We start from the raw sequence: 20797 nt of genomic DNA, 5'->3' as shown, positions 1-20797 counted from the left end.
TCTGTATGACCTGGCAGGTACAGTGTGTGGCTGTCCACAAACACCAGTATATGACAGCCATGAGGTGGAACTGTGTGCATCCATACACACATGCGAATTGACAACACCTAGGGCTACCGCATACACGCACACACTGCATCAACATTGCCCCACCTTGTACTGCTGTCCCTCACCAACACACATACACCTACATGTCAATCGGTGGTCTCGGTGGCTGGCTCAGGCATACCAAGTTCACACCCTGTGCATATGATGAAACTGTGCCACCTCCTGCAATCTGTAACATCTGTGCAGGTACAGGTTAACATGTTGCTGATGCACAGGGTGACTACATAGACGTGTAGTAATAGTATCATGTTGGTAACAGTACTGTGTGCTGAAATAATTGTGGGTATATCACAGCATGCCTGATGCAGTAAGGGTGTGATTGTCATGTACTGTTGTCTACACCCATGGTAAGTACCATAGTGTATCATCTGCACATGTTGGCATACTGGTGCTAAGGATGTCAACAGAAGGCTACATATATAGGTAGCACAGGGGATAAGGTAATGAATGTAGTAATACGCAATGATGGGCATGTAAACTGCAAGTGGCATTTTGCCCACACTGGACTCTGCAGTGTGGATGTTTGAGGATGTTGATATGTGTGCAGTACTACACGACTGGTACAGGACACACAGGAGCACCCTAGCACTGCAAGCTCACATCTCATACCATGCTAGACAGCCCCAACACACAAAACTAACTGTCACAGGAGGGAGAGTCCCCATACATGTCAGGGATACTGTGGTGGCAGGCCAGGTAGCATACGTCCTACTAAGTATGGAACTACTGAGTGAAGGCTTAGTGTCTGTTATTTGACATGTGTATTACTGCAGGTATGCGCACATGGGTTTCCATCCAGTTATTGTACAACCTGACAGTACATGGTCTGTACACTTGTGTGCACTGAGACTGGACCCTAGCCATTTGACCTGTGTATTTCCATGTACATGTGCATAGTGCCTGCATATTTGCAGTGTTACTTACTGGAAGTGGTACAGCTTGTTTGTTGTACAATGGACTACTTGCAGCCCTGCTTTACTGTAGCTTTGTTTGCATGCATGTTTGCTTGCAATTACCCTGGAATACTGATCCCACCTGCAATGCATAGTTACAGAGCTTCTGTGGACACCTAGTGACATCTGCATAGCTTACTATATGTATGTCCATGTCTCACTTGACAGAATGTCACTGTTTGTCCTGTTCACATGTATGTTGCCTGTGACGCATTGCATATGACTTACCTGGCATTTGTACACGTGAGCAGTCATATATGCTACTGCTAACTAATCACAGGCACTACACCCTCACATATCCATCCTCTGTTGAACCACCTGCTTCACTAGGGACGGCTTGCACCTGTCACCCCTGGGCTTTCAGTTACTGGCAAAGGCTCTTGCTACCCCCATAGTGCCTATGTTAGGCAAGGCTCAAATGACAAACCCACCTTCATAGGTATCACAAGGGATAAGAAACTAAGAGTAATGCTACCCAACGCCAGAAGTCTAAACCTCAAGATGCATGCACCCGAAACTCTCCTTGGCATGGAGAACATCGATATCTGTGCAGTAACAGATGCCTGGTTCAGGGCTACTGAGAGCACCCCAGCACTACCAGGGTATACCTCATACCATGCTTTTCAGCCTCAAAACTTGGAACGAACCACAAATGGAGGGGGAGTATTGATATTCATCAAAGATACCCACACCTCCAGGTTGGTGGCAAAGCAGCAAGCATCAGAGACTATCCATGTGCAACTAACAATGGGTGAAACTGCCTTCCATGTTATAGCCTACTACAGACCACCCTCCCAAACCCAAGAACTGCACTCGGCCGTCCTGTGAACAGTGGAAATATGAAGGTCTCTCCAAACACCATTATATTGGGTGACGTCAACTACCCACACATGGACTGGGAGCATGACTCTAGCTTCAACACCCTAGGCCAAAGAGTCCTAGAATATATGAGCTCAAATGCTGTGGAACAACTTGTTACCACTCCCACAAAAAGGGGAAACATACTGGACATGATCATCACCAACATGTGGACTCTGTGCTCCAGACCAGACATGTATCCCTCACTGGTAAGATCAGACCATAAACTAATCTCACTGGATATTCACATCCTGACCCCACCCCCTGCCCAGAACACCACAGTGAACAACCTCTCTATAGCAAATTCACATCCCTCAGAACTGAGGTGGAAACCTTCAAAGCCCCCGGGCCTGTGGAAACTACAGACCAGACCACAGATTCCTCTATAAACGCATTCTATGGACACCTTCAGGAATGCATGGATCATGTGATCCCGAATAAAACCAAGACCCAATCCTCCAAAGGCAGATGTCCTGTCTGGTGGACCCCAGCCATAAACAAACTACACAATAGAAGGAGGAAGCTACTAAATGATACAGCAAATTCCCAAATAGGGAAGGCATCACTGATCAGTATTAGCAGATCACTACAGGCACTCATAAGATTGTCTAAGGCCAGCTTCGAGCAAAATTGCACAGGACACTAAGGATGATCACAAGGCTTTCTTTAGTTATGTTTGGAACCTGGGTGGTAATTCCCAGATATGCTCAGTGGTAGTCCAAAATATCAATAGAAACACCAAACCCATAGACATTGCCAACATTCTAGCTGTCAGGTTCAGTGCAAGCTTCTCAACCCCCTCCACACTGAAAGGGCAAATATGTATCCCAGCAGAGTGCTGCCCCCCTGACATCTCAGATAAGAGCCACCTTCTCCAAAGCAATACACACTGCATCAGTGGGACCAGACAGTGTCCCGGGCTGTGTCCTACATGCCCTCCAAGACGTGCTACAACCAAACATAAACCTACTGTTCAGTCCCAGCCTTACTACAGGATATGTGTCCAAAGTGTGGCGTACAGCAACAGTGGTCCCTCTACAGAAAGGTGGTGCCTCAACAGATCCTGGACACTATCGCCCAATAAGCCACCCTAGCTTGGTCTGCAGAGCTATGGAAAGGATCATCATGGACCACATAAATATAGATATTGGGGACCTACAGACACTGGCTCATACCCAGTTTGGCTTTAAGGGCAGATCCTGCCTTCCAAACCTGGTTTATCTCTTTGAAACAGTCACCAAGGCCATTGACGAGGGGAAGGTGGTTCACACAGCCTACCTGGACCTCGCAAAAGCCTTCCAAACAATACCCCACTCGGGCATTCTAGAGAAGCTCACCAGCTTAGATATATGCCCCTATGTCACTAGATGGATTGCACACTGGCTCAAGGACAGAACCCACATGGTTAGAATAGCTGGAGCCATGCCAGACTCCAAACCAGTTACAATTGGTGTCCCACAAGGCTCAGTCCTGCGACCTCTCTTGTTTGGTATATATTTCTCGGAGGTACAGGCCAACACGGAAGGACTGTGGCTGACCAAATATGCAGATGACTGCAAACTGGCCGCCATAATCGACTCTCCAGCCAACACAAGCATCTTCCAAAGGGGCCTCATAGAAACAGACAACTTGTGCCAGAACCATGGCCTCCAGCTGAATGCAAACGTGTGTATAGTCATCCCCTTTGGCAAAAGCAAAGTGCCCACAAAGTACCACATGGGTGGTACTCCATTACGTAAAGAAGAAGTGATTAGGGACCGGGGGACCCAAGTTGATAGCAATCTCTCATTTGGCAACCACGTGGCCAAAGTGGTTAGAAAGACATTGTATATAGCCCACCCCATCATGAAGGGATTCACATCTACATCAGGGGAGGACATCGTGCCTCTTTACTCATCCCTCATCAGGCCCATAATAGAGTACAATCCCCCTGTAGGGATGTACCTTACCAGACACCTGCAGCAACTGGAAAGACCCCACAAGTACCTCACCAAGAGGATCAAAGGGCTCAAACAGATGCCAAATGCTGACCGGTTAAGGAAACCCCTGCTCTACTCAGTGGCATACTGCCTGTTCAGAGGCGATCTGTGCCTAATGTATAACACCATGTCAAACCCGGAATTAATGGGCATGCTGCACCTAAGAATATCCAAATCCCATCGGGCTACACGCTTGAGAGACCAGAACCTCAGCACTGCAATAAGTAGGACATGCTGGAGGGACAGATTCATTACCCAGAGGCTCACTTCACTCTGGAATAAAATCCCAGTCCAGGTTAGGCAGAGTCCCTCATTGACTCTCTTCAAGAGGAATCTTGATGAGTGGATGGGACATTGTAGGTTTACCGCAGGTATCACTTCTGTGTCACTTTTAGAACAGGGCATGGCAAGATATATTTACAATGGATGGCGACAGCCAAACACATTCTGGATAGGTTCTTAAATGCCTATGGCAGATAGCCTAGTATGACGCTATGAACCTATGTACCTTGTTCCCCATTGGCCCTATGTGTTGTTAATCACCATGGTAATCACAAGACTATGGTAGCATGTGCAAAGGTCAGTTGTCAGTCACCTCTATGCTACAGTTGTGGAATATGTGGAACATGTGGCAATGTCACAGCTGCCACATGTACACAGTCAACCCTCTCCCCTACACATGTACGTACAAGACATGTATGAGATGGAACCACATAGTCAAACTGGGGACTAAGCACTCTGAACCCAGTACTGGCATAACCTGTCAGGTGGCATGTAATACTACAGTGACTGCAATAACAGTCTGATGTAGACCTACACTGACAGCAATACAAGCACGTGAACACACTGGGCCATTCGTGGAGCCTTAGAATAGCATCCTGCCTGAGCGGCACACACCTCTGCAGCTGGCACACAGGCATACGTTCTGCTTGAACACATCACACATAACACATAGCACACAAATCATGTGTGCCAGTCACAGCCTGTACGGCTAGACAACACACCTGCCACAGTTGTGTTAGCTACCTTTATTGTCCAGTACAATGTGGTCACGCTCACCAGGCTGGACAAGGTGAAGGTCACAGTGATATGCCTGTGGGGCACTATGGTCCACCACATAACACAAGCATACCGGTCAGTCAGAGGCATGGACCCATATGACTTAGTCATTGTCCATGCCACGTACCTTCTTCTGCTGTACTTGTAGGGTGCTGACATCATCAGTGTTTAGAATGGGGAATGTGCATCCAGTGGTCTGTTCTCCTAGTTGCCAAAAGGGACATTTCCCACACACACACACTAACCCCCCTCATTCAAACACACACACTTGCCATTTGCAGGATTCAAACCCCTATCTAACTATGTTATGACACTCAAGACGGACGCATTAGCAGAGCGCGCTATTCGCATTACTGGGAGGTTTCCCCTTCTCCTGCTTTACTTACAGGGTGCTGACATCATCAGTGTTTGGAAAGGGAAATGTGCATCCTGTAGTCTGTTCTCCTAGTTGCCAAAAGGGACATCCCCCCCACACACACACACACAAACACTAACCCCCCTCATTCAAACACACACTTGCCATTTGCAGGATTCAAACCCCTACTTAACTATGTTATGACACTCGAGACGGACGCATTAGCAGAGCGTGCTATTCGCATTAGTGGGAGGTTTCCCTTCTCCTGCTTTACTTATAGGGTGCTGACATCATCAGTGTTTGGAAAGGGGAATGTGCATCCTGTAGTCTGTTCTAGTTGCCAAAAGGGACATTTCTCACACACACACACGCTAACCCCCCTCATTTAAACACACACACTTGCCATTTGCAGGATTCAAACCCCTACCTAACTATGTTTTGACACTCGAGACGGACGCATTAGCAGAGCGCGCTATTCGCATTACTGGGAGGTTTCCCTTCTCCTGCTTTACTTACAGGGTGCTGACATCATCAGTGTTTGGAAAGGGGAATGTGCATCCTGTAGTCTGTTCTCCTAGTTGCCAAAAGGGACATTTCCCACACACACTAACCCCCCTCATTCAAACACACACACTTGCCATTTGCAGGATTCAAACCCCTACCTAACTATGTTATGACACTCGAGACGGACGCATTAGCAGAGCGTGCTATTCGCATTACTGGGAGGTTTCCCTTTTCCTGCTTTACTTATAGGGTGCTGACATCATCAGTGTTTAGAAAGGGGAATGTGCATCCTGTAGTGTGTTTTCCCAGTTGCCAAAAGGGACATTTCCCTCCCACAGACTTGCACACACAACAACCCCACTCACACACACACACACACACACACACACACACTGAGCATTTGCAGGATTCAAACCCCTACCTAACTGTGTTATGACACTTGAGACGGACGCATTAGCGGAGCGCGCTATTCGCATTACTGAGAGGTTTCCCTTCTCCTGCTGTACTTATAGGATGCTGACATCATCAGTGTTTAGAAAGGGGACTGTGCATCCTGTGGGGAGGCAGACGCCAAGCACACTCTGGCTAAGCTGTCATTCCCTAGGGCAAACAGCCTAGTGTTGACTTCTACACCCATATGTTTAATTGTCAAATGCACATTATTTGTTGCTGATAGACTGTTTGCACGTCTTTCTTGCCAATGCATTCCCTGTCTGTATGAACAACTTGTGTATCTGTGGAAGATGTTTGCATATGGGAGGGATCCACTATATCACGTATGTCTCTGTAGTCATTTAACTGTGTGCACTGGGCAGATTGCTGTAATGTGGTTGGTTCCTGGAATAACATGTGAAAATACCAGATATGTGTGGCCAACTGCTAAACTGAGATTTGGCCTAAGTGTGTGAGCATGCCCAGTACAGCCTTCCCATGGCATGTTGTCTGACATATGTCTCATTTATCAAAGTGAGCATGCCCAGTGTGAGCTTTCCATATGTTGAACTCTGCAGCCCACCACATTTGTGGATGAGTGTGAACTTCAACTAATATCTCCCGTTTATGGTTGTGTGTTGTGTGTCATGTTGTGTAGTTACTGTCCAACTGCTTTGTGTGTGGACACAACAGGATTATACTTTGCCTGCGGGGTTTGCATGGGATACTTTGCATACAGTTGTCAACATCCTTTCACACTGACCTAACACTGTAGTACTGTATAGTGTACTGGTTCAGTACTTCGACTGTGGTGGACAGTATCCTGGGCTTTAGTCCTATCACTGCTTTACATTTCCATAGTGAGCACAACAGCCTGGTTAGGGGCCAGTTGTGCACATCTGACCATGTTGCATTATGTTCAGTTATGAACTACTTAAACCAGGCTTGTCCAACATTGGTAGTGTATTCCACAACATAGGTGTACATTTGCAAACACTAGCGATGTGCCCTAGGCCATTTCTAATGCTAGTTGGAGAGCGTGTTTGTCCTTCGACACGCATTGTAAGTGGAGTTTGCCATGACATATGTCATGGTTAGTATACTGTGCCTCTGTCTACCTGTGACATGACAGTGATACCCAGGGTAAAGCTACCATCTAATATCCACTCATCAAGATTCCTCTTGAGGTGAATCAATGAGTGACTCTATGGATAGCCTGTACTGGGAGTTTACTCATGGGTGGGGGTGGCTTCTGTGTTATGGATCATGCAGTACAGCTTGTCCTATGTCAGTCAGTGTTGGGGTTCAGGTCTCTCATGTGCATAGCTCACTGCCATTCAGATTGTACAAGGTGCAGCATGTTTATTGATACCAGCTTGGACATGGCTTTATACATCAGGCACAGCTTGCCTCTGGGTGGGCAGTATGGCAGTGTGTGTAGCTGCAGTTTGTTTAATCAGGCAATACATGGCATCTGTGCAAGCTCTTTGATACTCCTGGTGAGGTACTGTTGGAGACTTTACAGTTGATGGAGGTGTCTGCTGAGGTGCATCCCACAAGGGCTATTTTAGTCAATTGTAACGCTGTTGAAGGATAACTGCAGAGCCACAATGACCTCCCCTTATCTAGATCTAACAACCTTCGTGATTAGGTGGGTATATGGTATGTTTCTGTAAACACTACAGCACATGTTTGTCCAATGCAGGATACCTATCACCTTGTGTCCCCAGGTCTCTCATTACATGTTAAGTACGTAATGGGTTAACACCTATGTGGTAATTGGTGGGCACTTACTGTATATCCACGGGGGTTGACTCTACACTTTTCTGCAATTAGCTTGCTGACATGGCTATGGCACCAGTTGTCTGTTTCTATGTGGCCCTTTTGTGGGATGCTTGTGTCAGCTGGAGGATCATATATGGTGAGCAGTTTGTAGTCCTCTGCAAACATGTTCAGAGACAGTCCTTCCATGTTGGCCTGTACCTATGGGACATATATACCAGACGAGAGAGATCCCAGGACCAAGCCTTGTGGGATGCCAGTTATATCTGGTTTGTAGTCTGACATGGCTGCAGCATGTCTGACCATGTCTGTTCTGTCCTTGGTCTGGTTTGCAACCCCTCTACTGACATAGGGGTTTATATTTAAGCTGGGGAGCATATCTATAATGAACATGTAGGGTATTGTATGGAGGCCTTTGCAAGGTCCATCTACACTGTGTGGACCACATTGCCCTCATCAATGACCTTAATGACCGTTTCACATGAGTCACACATGTTTAGGGTCAGGATCTGCACTTACATAAGCTACACTGGGTAGGGTCTGGTGTCGGTAGGTCCCCAATATCTTTATGTCTGCGGTACATGCTGATCCTTTCCATAGCTGTGCAGACCAAGCTTCTCAGGATTCTGGGATGGTCGTTTTCAGTATCCATTCAGGCAACACCTTTGTTGAGAAGGACCACTGTTTGTTGTACACTGCTCTTTGGGTACATATCCTGTGGTAAGGCTGACATTGAGCAGTAGTGTGATTTGGCATTCCATTTGTCTTGGAGTCCATGTTGGACTCAGCCCAGGACACCATCTCATACCATTGCTGCTGTGTGTTTTGCTTTCTAGATGCTGGCTGTTACCTCAGCATCTGCAATGTCAGGGGGCCAGCAGTCTGCTGGGATAGATATTTTGCATTCTGAGGGGGAGGGGTTGCACTGCACCTGTCAGGATGTATGTTGGCAATATGTGTGTGTGTTTGGTATGTTGTTTGTGATATTTGTGTGATTCAGAGCATATCTGTGAATTCCCAACACGGTTCCTACCATCACTTGTGGAAGCCTTGGGATTATCCTTAGTGTCCTGTACAATTTGTATCTTCATAGGTTCATAGGTTCATACTAGGCTATCCACCCTAGGGCATTTGTTGGCCTAGCCAGAGTGTGTGTGGCTTTCGCCACCCCTTGCTATGTGAATATTATGGCCATTTATGAGTTGCTTTGCTGAGCCTCTGTCTGGACGTGACACAGTGGAGACCCCCAGTGTAACTCTACGATCATCCATCCACTTGGCAAGATTCCTGTTGGAGTGTCAGTGAGGGGCTCTGCCTAACATGGAGTGGGATTCTGTTCCAGGGTGTGGGGAGCCTCTGGATTATGTATCTGTCCCTCCAGCACATCCTATTTCATTATGTGTTGAGGTTGACATCTCTCACTCTCACAGCTCCGATGGCTTTGAGTTTTCTGGGGTGGGGCATGTCCATTACTCCTGTGTTGGACATGGCCTTGTACAACAGGCATGCAATGCCTCTGTGTAGGCAGTATGTGACTGCATTCAGCTGGGGTGTCTACAGCCAGGCAGCATATGACATATATTTGAGACCCTTTATCCTCTTGGTGAGGTAGCTTTGAGGTCTTTTTAACTGCTGCAGATGTCCGGTAAGGTACATCCCATATGAGGCATAGTACTAGATTATGGGTGTGATAAGTGAACAGTATAGGGGCACAGTGACCTCTGTTGACGTAGATGTGAATCCTTTCATGATACGGTGTCCAGTGTAGACATTCGTCCTAGTCACATTGGCAATGTGAGGGTCACATAACAGGTTACTGTCCACTTGTGTCCCTAGGTCCCTGATTACTCCTTCAATACATAATGGTTTACCACCTATGTGGTAATTTGTGAGTACCTTGTTTGGTATTTGGTGGGACATTCATACTGTCCATTGTCTTCCGGACAGCTGGGTGGGGTTCCTGTTTGTGAGAGTGTGGGCTGTAGCATGCTACAGACTGTACAGCAGTCTTGCCTACGGTTAGTTGCACATGGGTGGACTCCAATGCCTTGTGCATTGTCAGTTACCTGGACGTATGGGTGTCTGTGCTGGATATGGATACTCACCCTCCTTTTATGTTTTGTTCCGGGTTTTGGGGCCATGACGCATGATATGTGGTATAACCTGGTAGTGCTGGTGTGCTGTCAGGAGGCTTGCAGCAGGTTTCTGTCAATGCAAAGACATTGATGTTTTCCATACTGGGGATGGCCTCGGGAGCATGCATATTGGGGTTTAAACATCTGGCATTGGTCAGCATTACCCTTATGTTTCTTTCCACTTATGCTTTCTAGGGTGGTGGGTTAGTCTTTTCAGCCTTGCCTACGAAAGGCTCTATGGAGGTGGCAAAAGCCTTATCCAATATCCAGACGCCCAGGGGTAACAGGTGCAAGCCATCCCTGGAACAGCTGCGTGGCTTGTCAAGCATGGCATCCCAAGCAGACAGACATTGGATCCCCTTGGAATGACACCAGTAAGTGTGCCACTTGTTATAACTGATCATTCCGTGTTTGTACTGTGGCATCATTCTTGGTGAGGGTATGATGCTGCAAATGGTGAGTGTCATACCGGCCTGGACTACATAATCAGAGAGCTCATCTATGTCTGTTTTCATGTAGTCCGGGGAGGTACATCTCAGGTCATTCACACCAGCATGGACTATGACTGCATCATATTTCTACTTGCTTTGGGGTGACCTGCATACTTGTGTTATGTGGCGTATTGTGGCAGCCTACAGGCAGCTTACTGTACCCTTTCCCTTGTTCAGTCTGGTGTGCGGGACAGCAGTGTGTCTCGCTATGGAGTCACCTATTACAACTGTATCAGGCATGTTGTTTCTCCTTCTGGCCTGTGACTGTTTGGCACACCAGCATTGTGTACTATGTGTTGCATGTGCTATGTTTGGAGGTTGTTTGATTGGGTGTCTGCTTTGGAGGCCTCTGTTGGTGTGGTGTGTTTGTAATGTGGGCGTCTGGGAATTTTTTCTGTGTTTATGTCTTTGGTTTGCAGTTGTGATAGGTCTATGTGGAACTGGGTTTGTGGTGTGTGTGGTTACGTTCTCCTCCTGACTAGTTTTGTGAGTACTGAGTTGAGGGAGCTCAGCCTCCAGTTTGGAAAGATGGTTGCATCTCTCACATATATTTGTATTTCTTGGGGGGGTGATGGGGGTTGTCTGTGTACTTGGGGCAGGTGTAACATTGCCTCAAGATTCACAGATTCAACTTGTTGTGGCTGGCCTTAGTGGATTGTATGTGTGGACATATTTTATTTCCATACTACTGATCAGTGATTACTTCATTTTTGTATGTTTGCTCTGTCATGTAGTAGCTTCCTCATTCTCTTGCATGGTTTGGTTATGGCTGGTGTCCACCAGGCCAGATGCCTGCATGTATGGCATTGTGTCTTGTTTTAATTTAGGATTGCATAATCCAAGCATTCCTGGAAGTGTTCATGGAATGGCTGTATTACAGGTTGTGAGGTGTGGCCCCTATTTTGCACATGCACAGGACCTTTAATGGATTCTACATCAGTTTGGAGGAGTGCAAATATTGCTTTACACATGTTTTCCACTGTGGTTTTCTGGCCAGGGACTGTGGTCAGGATTTGTATATCCAGTGTGATTACTCTGTGGTCTGGTTTTACCAGTGAGCAATACACTTCTCATCTTGCCATCCAGTACCCATATTGCTGATTATCACATCCAGTATGCTTACCCCTCTTGTGGGAGTGGTACGTTGTTCCCGGACATCTTGGTTTATGGATTCTATGAACATTTGTCCTACAGTGTTGGAGCTAGTATAACGCTCCCAGTCTATGTCTGGGTATTTTTAGTCACCCAATATAATGTGGTTTGGCGGACTTGATATATTCATGTATTCCAGCATAGGCCAGGTGCAGTTCCTGGTGTTGGGACAGTAGTCTGTAGCAGGCTATAAACTGGGGGGCAGTTATAGCCACTGTTACTTGACCATGGCTAGTCCATGCTGCTTCTTGTTGTGGTACCAACATGGGGGTGTGTTTATCCTTGACAATTAGTGCTAGTCACCCTTCTTTTGTAGCTTGTTCCATGTTTTGAGGCTGTACAGCACAGTATGAGGTGTAACCTGGTTGTGTTAGGGTGCTGTTGTGAGCCTTGACCCAGTTTTCTGTTACAGCACAGATATCAACATTCTCCATACTGGGTGAGTTTAGACTGCATACATCTTGCTGTTTCGACTTATCCCTTATCTTATTCTTATCCCTTCTGATACCTATGGAGGTAGGTTTGTGTTCTGAGCCTTACCTATTCAGGGCACGCTGTGGGTAACAACAGCCTTTGCCAGTATCCATACAGCCTGCACTGATAGGTGCACGCCAGTCCTAGCAGGTGGAGCATCATGTCATGCTCAGCATGTCATCCCAGGCTGGCACACATTGGATCCCCTTTGACTAATTGCGATACTTCAGTCAATTATTGCACTTGATCATCTCATTGTCATATTGTGGCATGATGCTTGGTGAGGGTTGGATGTTAGTCAGGGTCCTCAGGTGTGCATATAGTACATGGTGTTACATTACTTAACACATGGCATTCATGGCTCAGGTGATGCTGCAGGGCTGCCTCTGTCGGATGCACATATTACACTCCCTGTACATGTTTGTGAGCAGGTCATGTAATTTTAGGCATCCCTGTTATTATTTGAGTGAGTCAGAGGAGGGTATCATTCCCAGGGTTCCTACTGAGCCAGTGTATGTGCTATGCGTTGCCTCTTTGCCAAGGCCAGGGCATACTGGGCATGCCTCCTTCTGCCTACTGGGGCAGGCTCAGGTTGTTCCTCCTCCGAGTCACGCTCTGCCTGTGATGGCCTTGGCAGTGGTGGAGGGCTGTTTGGCCCGGCCCTGTGCTGGTCCTGCTGCAGCTGTTTTCGCAAGATCATATTATGTAGCATAGCACATACCATGACAATTTGGGTACATGTAGTTGGTGTGTACTGCAAGGCTCCACCAGATGTGTCCAGACACCGGAACTGTGACTTGAGCAGCCCAAACACACACTCTATTACATTACGTGTTTGTGCATGTGCCTCATTATGGCATTCCTGTTGAGGTGTGTGTGTGTTTCTGATAGGTGTCATCAGCCACGGCTCCAGTGCATAAACTGCATCCCCCACTAGGTGTGCGTGTGGGATGTCCCCATTGGCAAATGTCTGGTACAGCTGCGTCAAATGCCAGATGTGGGAATCATGGTAGCTCCCAGGCAGCCAGCACACCCATTCATTATTATGCCCTGGGCATCACACACGACCTGGCAATTGATGGAGGGGAAGCCCTTGCGGTTAATATAGGCCCTACCCCGCTCACCGGCTGGTGCTTTGATGCATATGTGCGTGCAGTCTATTGCACCCACTACCTCAGGGTATTTCGCTATTTGCTGGAAGAGACGCATATTGCTGGCCAATACCTCACGGGCATTGGGGAAATATACATAATCACCGACATGTGCTGACATGGCATCCAGGAACTGGTGCAGTACCCTGAAGGCTGATGCCTGTGATATCCCCATCATATTACCAGTTGGTCTCTGGAAGGTACCTGTTGCTAGTATTCTTAGGCCAACACATACTTGGTTTCCACTGGGATGGGTTCCCCTCTGTTGGTTCTGTGTGTTAGGCGTGGCCTGCACAGCTCCACTATTTGCTACAGGAGGTCTCTGTCCACTCTATAGCGCTCTGCTATCTCCAGCTCATGTAACCCGTGGTAGGTGACCCTGGGCCTGTACACTCTTCTCAGTCTCCTCACTGTGGGTTGTCTGGCACCATCTGCATTGTCACCACCCTCAGCAAGTCGCCTATGTCTCATTATGACAGCTATGGCAGCCCCTAACATTTCTGCTCTGAGTTCAGCTTTTTCAGTTTTCACTTGTAATAGCTTACTCCTGTCTTGCAGTGTCTCTTGAAAGAAACATCTTGCACTGCTGTTTGCAGATTTTTAAGTGTTGGGCTGAGCTACTATTCTGCCTGTGTAATTGCCTGCTTCTAATTGTTTTCACCTGCTAGCTCCAGCAGTATTCCCTGCTAGCTTCCTACTAATTCTGTTGCTTCCTTTTTCCTTTCTGTTTCCTCATGGGGGAGCAGCGTGTATACCAGCAGAAACACGCTCACAGTGGCTTACACGCGCGCACACGTGCTTACACGGTTCAGAATAGTCTTCTTCGGGTTAAAACGCACGCACACCCGCGCAAACAGTGTAAAACATCTACCAACACTCTCCCACATGCTTAGTCTGTCTTACACGCGCACACACTGTCTTACTCGCGCTTCATGGCGCGCACACGTGCGTATGCACGCCCAGCACGAAACTTTGGTATAGGCAACAGTGTACACCTTCCATTTCTTGACTTTCCCATGCTTATGTTGTGGCCCTCCTCTTTCCATGATATGTGTCTGACATCTGTCATGTCACTCTGACCTCCAATGAACTGCATTTCTTTCTGCCATTCCCCCCTGTGATGTCACCTATCTCCTACTCTGTTCCTCCCCCTTATGTAACTCTTACACTACTCAGAATGTGCTCATTTGCTATGTGACAGTGGAATTCAGTATCCTAACACTTATTTGCATCAGATTGCCTACTAATGCTTAGTTAGATCTCTTAGACTCAGCTTCCCCCCTTAGCAACCACTACACGGTGGCCATGTTGTTTTTGGTCTGCTGGTCCCTGCATTGAAAATCCATGTATTGCATAAATCCCACATTTGTGGGTTTATAACCTTCGTTTTTATGTTTTATACAATGCAGCCCGTTTGCGCGGGGCTGCGCTGGGTTTAAACATCGGCGATCGCCGGGAAAAAAAAAATTATATTTTTATTACTTTTGCATCAGGTTACCTTGCCCAGTGGCCACAAATTTGGCCATTGGCATGCTGCCTGACACATATACACCCTTTATTTGGAGCTGACATGGCTCCATTGTTGTTTTAGCAGAAACGTACTCAGTTGTCAACTGAGTACATTTCTGCAGCTAAAACTGCTCTTACACGGGCCGTTTTGGGCTTCATGGATCGCTAATCATCCTCATTTGCATGCTATTCAGCTGCAAGTGAGGTGATTAGCTTATCCACGCCCACTCTGTGTAAGAGACGTTTTAGCTGGTCTCTTACACGGACTTTGGGCTGTTCCTGGATCGCGAAGGCTGCATGGAGTCTTACACGTCTCTTAGACTCCGTGCAAGCCTTCGTGAATCCTGCCCGTAGTGTTTTGAGTTTACAGTGTGGTTTTTGGTCTGTTGCAAGTATTTGTTGTGTTTCAATTATTTTTTCAGAAAAGTGTGCACTGATTTAACTGAAATCACATATAGATGTAGTAGCATGATGTGGCAGTTCTCACCAGTGATGTGTTAAAATGAACTGAAACTGCCGAAAAGGAATGTAAATAATGCTATTGTAGATATTGCATATAAAATGCTGTAGTAACTTTTTTAATTAAATCTATTAGTTTAAATAGAACCATTCCTTTAAGAAAGGCAGACAACTTGCTGTATTTGTTAAACAAGGTTCCCACAAGTTTCCTAATTAATGAAGCCTGTCAATGATGTAAAAAAAGAGAGTTGAAGTCTTCTAGTTCAAAGTCCTAGAACATTCTTTTGGAGGGGGGGGGGGTGTGGAACAGTTAGTCTGGGTAAAACACTACAGAGTAAAGAGAGTCCTGAAAGAAAACATCAGACATCTTTCCTGCTCAAAGAAAACCAGATAAAAAGAGCTGCTGAAAATCTTAGCTTGCTGAGAGAGAGAGAGAGAGAGAGACACACACTGTGTCTCTCCTGAGTGGGACTGTTGGTACAGGTAAATAATGTTTTGTCACTCCATGATTTTGGAAGAACCTGCATTTTTGTTCTGTTTATGTGCAGTAAAGCCACGTTATTTTATATACTGGTGGTTTCTGCTTAATTTCATATTGATGGGTGCAGTGGACATTTGGCAAATATTTTATGCCACAAGTCCTGAATTTATAACTTCCTGTCTGCAAAAAGGCCATTTTTTACAATATTTTTCCCCAGCTTGAGAAACAGTATTCCAGTGATGTGTGCAGTGGGTGCTGTCTGCAAGAATACTTAACATTAGTCTTTCGCTTTTATGCTACTTCACCGTTAATTATGCCTAGTGTCTTAAATGATGGCAGAGAAGGGGATTCAGGTAGGGTGATCTTGCTTTTGAGGACACTGTACTTATGTAAATAAATTTCTTTGTAAAACAGATTGTTGAAGTACTATGTATTTGTATCGCTAGGAAGCAGCAACCTTGTAAGCAAAGAGAAATACAAACTGTGTTTGGAAAGGTAAGTCATCCTTTGATTAAATCAGATATTGAATACAAAATTTTGGGGTGTAGCTGATTAAACATATCAAGCAACTAAATAGACGCAGACGTTTTTAACTAAAAAAAGTCATGGGCTGAAAGAGATGTTGGAAGCATTGTCCTTTTATTCAGTATGTTGTAGACTGTTAAGAGGTGACCTATATTTCACCTCTCACAGATTAGACACCCAGTTGTCTTGGATCTACTGTATCTGTACAAGTCTCTTTTGAGCATTTGATATTTTATGAGACACTTATATGAACCTCAAATGTGAGGAAAAGAATGGAAAAAAACAGTAAAATGCCACTAAACGTAAATCGGAAAATACTGAATGCTTCTCTCTCACAAAAAAGAGCTCTATATCAATAAACCCCAGCTACAAAACCTAGATCAAACATTGTCTGAATACTGATACTGTTACGGACAGGGTTAGGGTTAACACACTTAAATATGGTGGGTATTTTCAGAGGGGATCTGAAAAAGGTAACCTGTTTCTTTGGTTATAATGAATTTAAACCATTTAACTTACAGTATCAGACATAACGGTGCAAAATTCGTGAATAGTAATGGGTTTACTGTTTTAGGAAAAATGGATGCGGTGATTAAATGCATATTGATTCATGGGATAGTTAGTACTATGCAAACAAAAAAATTGTAATATGTAGCAAGCATGACATGCAAGAAGCATAAACATTAGAAATGTAGTACAGATACCCTTAAAATGTACGCTTTGATGGAACATATCAGAATATATATAATATCAGTACAAAGTCTGTTTAACTCACTAAATTTCTTACAATATATGATGATTTTTCAACCATTTCATAAGAACCCGAATTTGAAAATTGGTAATCAGTTGATAGACCTTAAGAAATTCCCACTTATAAGTGACTTAACCATAATTGATTTATATCCCTTTCTCAGTATCTCAATACATGACATGCTAAGAGAGATGAATCTCCCTAACTCGTATTTAATTATAATGAGACAGTTAAAGGACTTGTCAATAAGCTATTTTAGTAATAGGAATTTCAATAAGCTATTTTAGTAATAGGAATTTCAAAATTAAAGAAGAAGATTTAAACATTTGCCTAAACTTATGGCAAACTAACACAGGAATGTAAATATATAACAGCCTCATATAGTTTGATGAAAGATGTGAAATACAATAACCAAATACTTTTATCCAAATACTGGAAGGAGAAATTGTTAACGATAGTGAGAGCAATTAACTTAACCTTAAAATCAGTGTCCCTTCAAAAGTTATTATTTACTCAGTTGATGATATTTAATAATGCGTATTATACGTGTCTCACTTTACATAAATTTAACTCAAAAAATTCACCTAAATGCCCATATTGTATAGATCAAACGGCTGACCCTTTTACACATGTTCTGGAGTTGTAAATGTATTTTTAAACTCTGGAATTCTTTGAAATTCCAACTACAAAAAATGGGATATCAACAGTCTACACTTTCTTGGGAGTTTATGATTCTGCATATTCCGCCAATTAATTTGGATAGATCCCAAAGGATCATACTCATAAATATTTTTTTGTTAATGAAGCTGTATATAGCTACAAATTGGTTGAATCCATCCCAGACTTCATGGGAAAACTTCAAGAGTGTAGCGATAAAACATATCTTAGCACACAAATTACTAATTAATGATCATAAGAAAAGTGTAAATAATACAAAAATATGGGAGCAAATCTTTAACATTGTCTTAGCTTAAGGTTCCAATCCACTTTTCCCTGGGAAGTACAGACTAATTATGGAGTTTACTATAGATAAGCCTTATATTGATACTAGATTTTTATTTTCTTTTTCTGTAATACCTATTTAGAAGTATATATTTATGTATAATGACTCTATGCAACTGTTGGAAGCATTCATGTGTATATTGTAAATATGTTGTAGTATTGTATTAACATTTGGAAAAGAATAAAGAATTATTATTGAAAAAAAAAGAAATGTAGTACAGATGCATTACAATAAAATAAATATACAGTATAAGGAATTGTAGGAGGAGTAAGCTGATAAACAGTGAGGGAAAGGGATGTGTGGAAAAAGTATGTGCAAATACTTTAATTTTCTGAAAGTAGTATGAATCTGTGTTAACCTGAGGTAGAAAGATAAGAGTTCCAGTCTATAGGGAGTTAACAAGAGTCCTTCTTTGCAATTTATTGCCAGTGCTTTGTACATTTTGAAGACTTGTTATTAGAGCTGATTGTCCTACTGTTAGTGTAACATGAGAGAAGTATGAAGGCAGGGCATTGCTTATTTATTTATTTAATTATTTATTGTAGAGTAGTATTCAACGTTAAGCTGTATGAGTTTGATTGTGTTATTGAAAGGCATTCTATTTATCTTGTTTAGAATGTTACATGTATGGATGGTTACATTTGGCTGACCAGTTCATTTGGATGTTCTAGTGTTTTGCAGTAATGTCTTGTTAAAAGTTTTAGTAACTTTGCTGTCATAAGGAAATTTTGGCATAGGGGTACCTGCAAATGTAATTCTTGTGGTAGTAGAAAGGTATTTATTAATTCTGTAGAAGGTAACAAGTTTTTTGGTCTTGGAATTTAAGACTAACTCAGTGTTATTTTTCTCTCATTGATTACCCTGTAGATCATGTAATGTATTCGCCCAGAGTAGGGGTCTATGGCTAGGTTGTTCCAATTCTTTGGGTCTCGAGCCACTGTTTTTAAGTTCTGTCTAGCACAACTTGTGGTATTGTCTTCCCAATGAGTCCCTTAAAATTTGTATGTTTGTAAGTCAGCACTACTTTCATCAATATTCTGCTTTGAAGTGGAGGTCATGGTGCCTTCCCTTACAAATACAGTTACAGGCCTTTCCTGTTCATCTAGTTCGCCCTGTAAAAAAAATATCAGCTCATGGGTATTTCTCCATCAGGGTACTGGCCCTTTCCTCCCATGTTTTTCTTTTACATTAACGGTCCTTTTTTTGCTTTTGGCTGCCTGTCTGCTTTGGTGTAATAGGAAAAAGCTTAGAACTGTGTTTAGGTTCCTATTTCTTTTTTGCTTCAGTATGAGATTTGTGTTTACTAGTGTATTCTTAACTGTTGGTCCTTTCCTGCCCTTTCTTACTACTTTTATACTTTTTACTTGTACAGTAGTTTTTATAGTTTTTTCTGTTATTTATTGCTCTGGTTAACACACCTTTTGCCGCCTTTTCTACGGCTCCTTAACTGCCTCAATGCTAAGCCATGAACCTGTATAGCACTACCACTTTGATTTAAGCTGCCATTAACTAAAATATCCCCTTTCTTTACTGGCTCGCTTAATCAGTTAACTACATAAGGATAATATTGCTTACATATATATTTTAAGCCCCCCTATTACTTGCTTATTATCTTCCTGCTTAGAGTGTATGCCCTTAGTTAGCGGACTACTACTCCTGGCCGTCCGCACTACCTTACCCTCAAAGAGTGCCCTTTACTGTAGACTGGAGTGTTTTTAGCCAACTACACTCATGGTAGCCTCCCATCCAAGCACTGTTGGCATTTTTGTGACCCATGGGCTCTTAAATGCCTGTAGCATTTAATGCCACCACACTGGAACAGACGATAGGTCTATATTTTATGCGGGACTCTATTTCCTTCTAAAGTAAACTTGATAATGCTTATCCTGCAGCGACTGTGCTACTCACTCCGGTGTAGCCATTAGTCTTTTCCCTGCTGGTGTCTTTTGGTGATCCCTGAACTGCTAACGGCTGTAGCGCTGGTTTCTACTACTCTGGTGCAGTCGCTAGTCATTACGTCAAACCGAGACTCCATAGCTCTTCATTCCTACAACGCTTTTAGTGTATATGCTGTTAGCGACTCTGCCATTGATTAGAGGTAGCTGCGAGTCCTAAATATTATGCTTTTGACTCTGCTGTTTAAGTACTGGAAACTTGATAGTGAATTGCTCTGGTGTTAGTGCTAATTTAAACTGTAAGGACAGATTAAACATTTTGAAACTTGAATAATTTGCATCCGCTGAGATTCTACAGGTACCTTTCTGCTTCATGCGACTTTAGAGGACCTGGAATTCACCGGAGCACTTCCTGCAAATAAATTAGTTGTAGGATTTGTTTTTCATCATAAAACATTTGCATAATAAATTAATTTAGTTGTAGGATTTGTTTTACTCTATTGACATTTACATAGGTCTTAGCCGTTCACAGAGGCGTATATAGCACCCTCTAATAGGCTTTATTATTAGGTATACTCGCTTTATTTCTGCCCTAATTAATTACATTTCACTACAGCATAGCTAAATCGCATAGTTTTTAGAGTTGTGATACCCTGCGACCACAAACAGCTGTGGTAGGTTTCGCATGCCTGTGTAGCTTAAATTGTCAGATTTTGTATAGGTCTTGGTCCTGACATTAAG

At 44.0% G+C, this 20797-nt stretch overlaps 1 protein-coding gene across 2 annotated transcripts in view; it reads left to right on the top strand.

The window, feature by feature from the left end:
* Positions 1-20797, top strand: part of LOC122799248 — a 1077360-nt gene that overhangs the window by 245292 nt on the left and 811271 nt on the right. The window contains exon 2 of one of the 2 annotated variants that reach the window (XM_044068190.1): positions 16297-16377. The exons of the other annotated variant lie outside the window; for it this stretch is intronic. The gene's annotated coding sequence lies outside the window, so the exon portion shown is untranslated. The remainder of the gene's footprint in view (positions 1-16296; positions 16378-20797) is intronic. 2 annotated transcript variants of the gene reach the window in all.

Source organism: Protopterus annectens, chromosome 4.part0 (assembly GCF_019279795.1).
Source record: "Protopterus annectens isolate FY-2018-M chromosome 4.part0, PAN1.0, whole genome shotgun sequence".
Classification (NCBI taxonomy): Eukaryota; Metazoa; Chordata; order Ceratodontiformes; family Protopteridae; genus Protopterus; species Protopterus annectens.
This window is presented reverse-complemented; position numbering and strand designations above follow the sequence as displayed.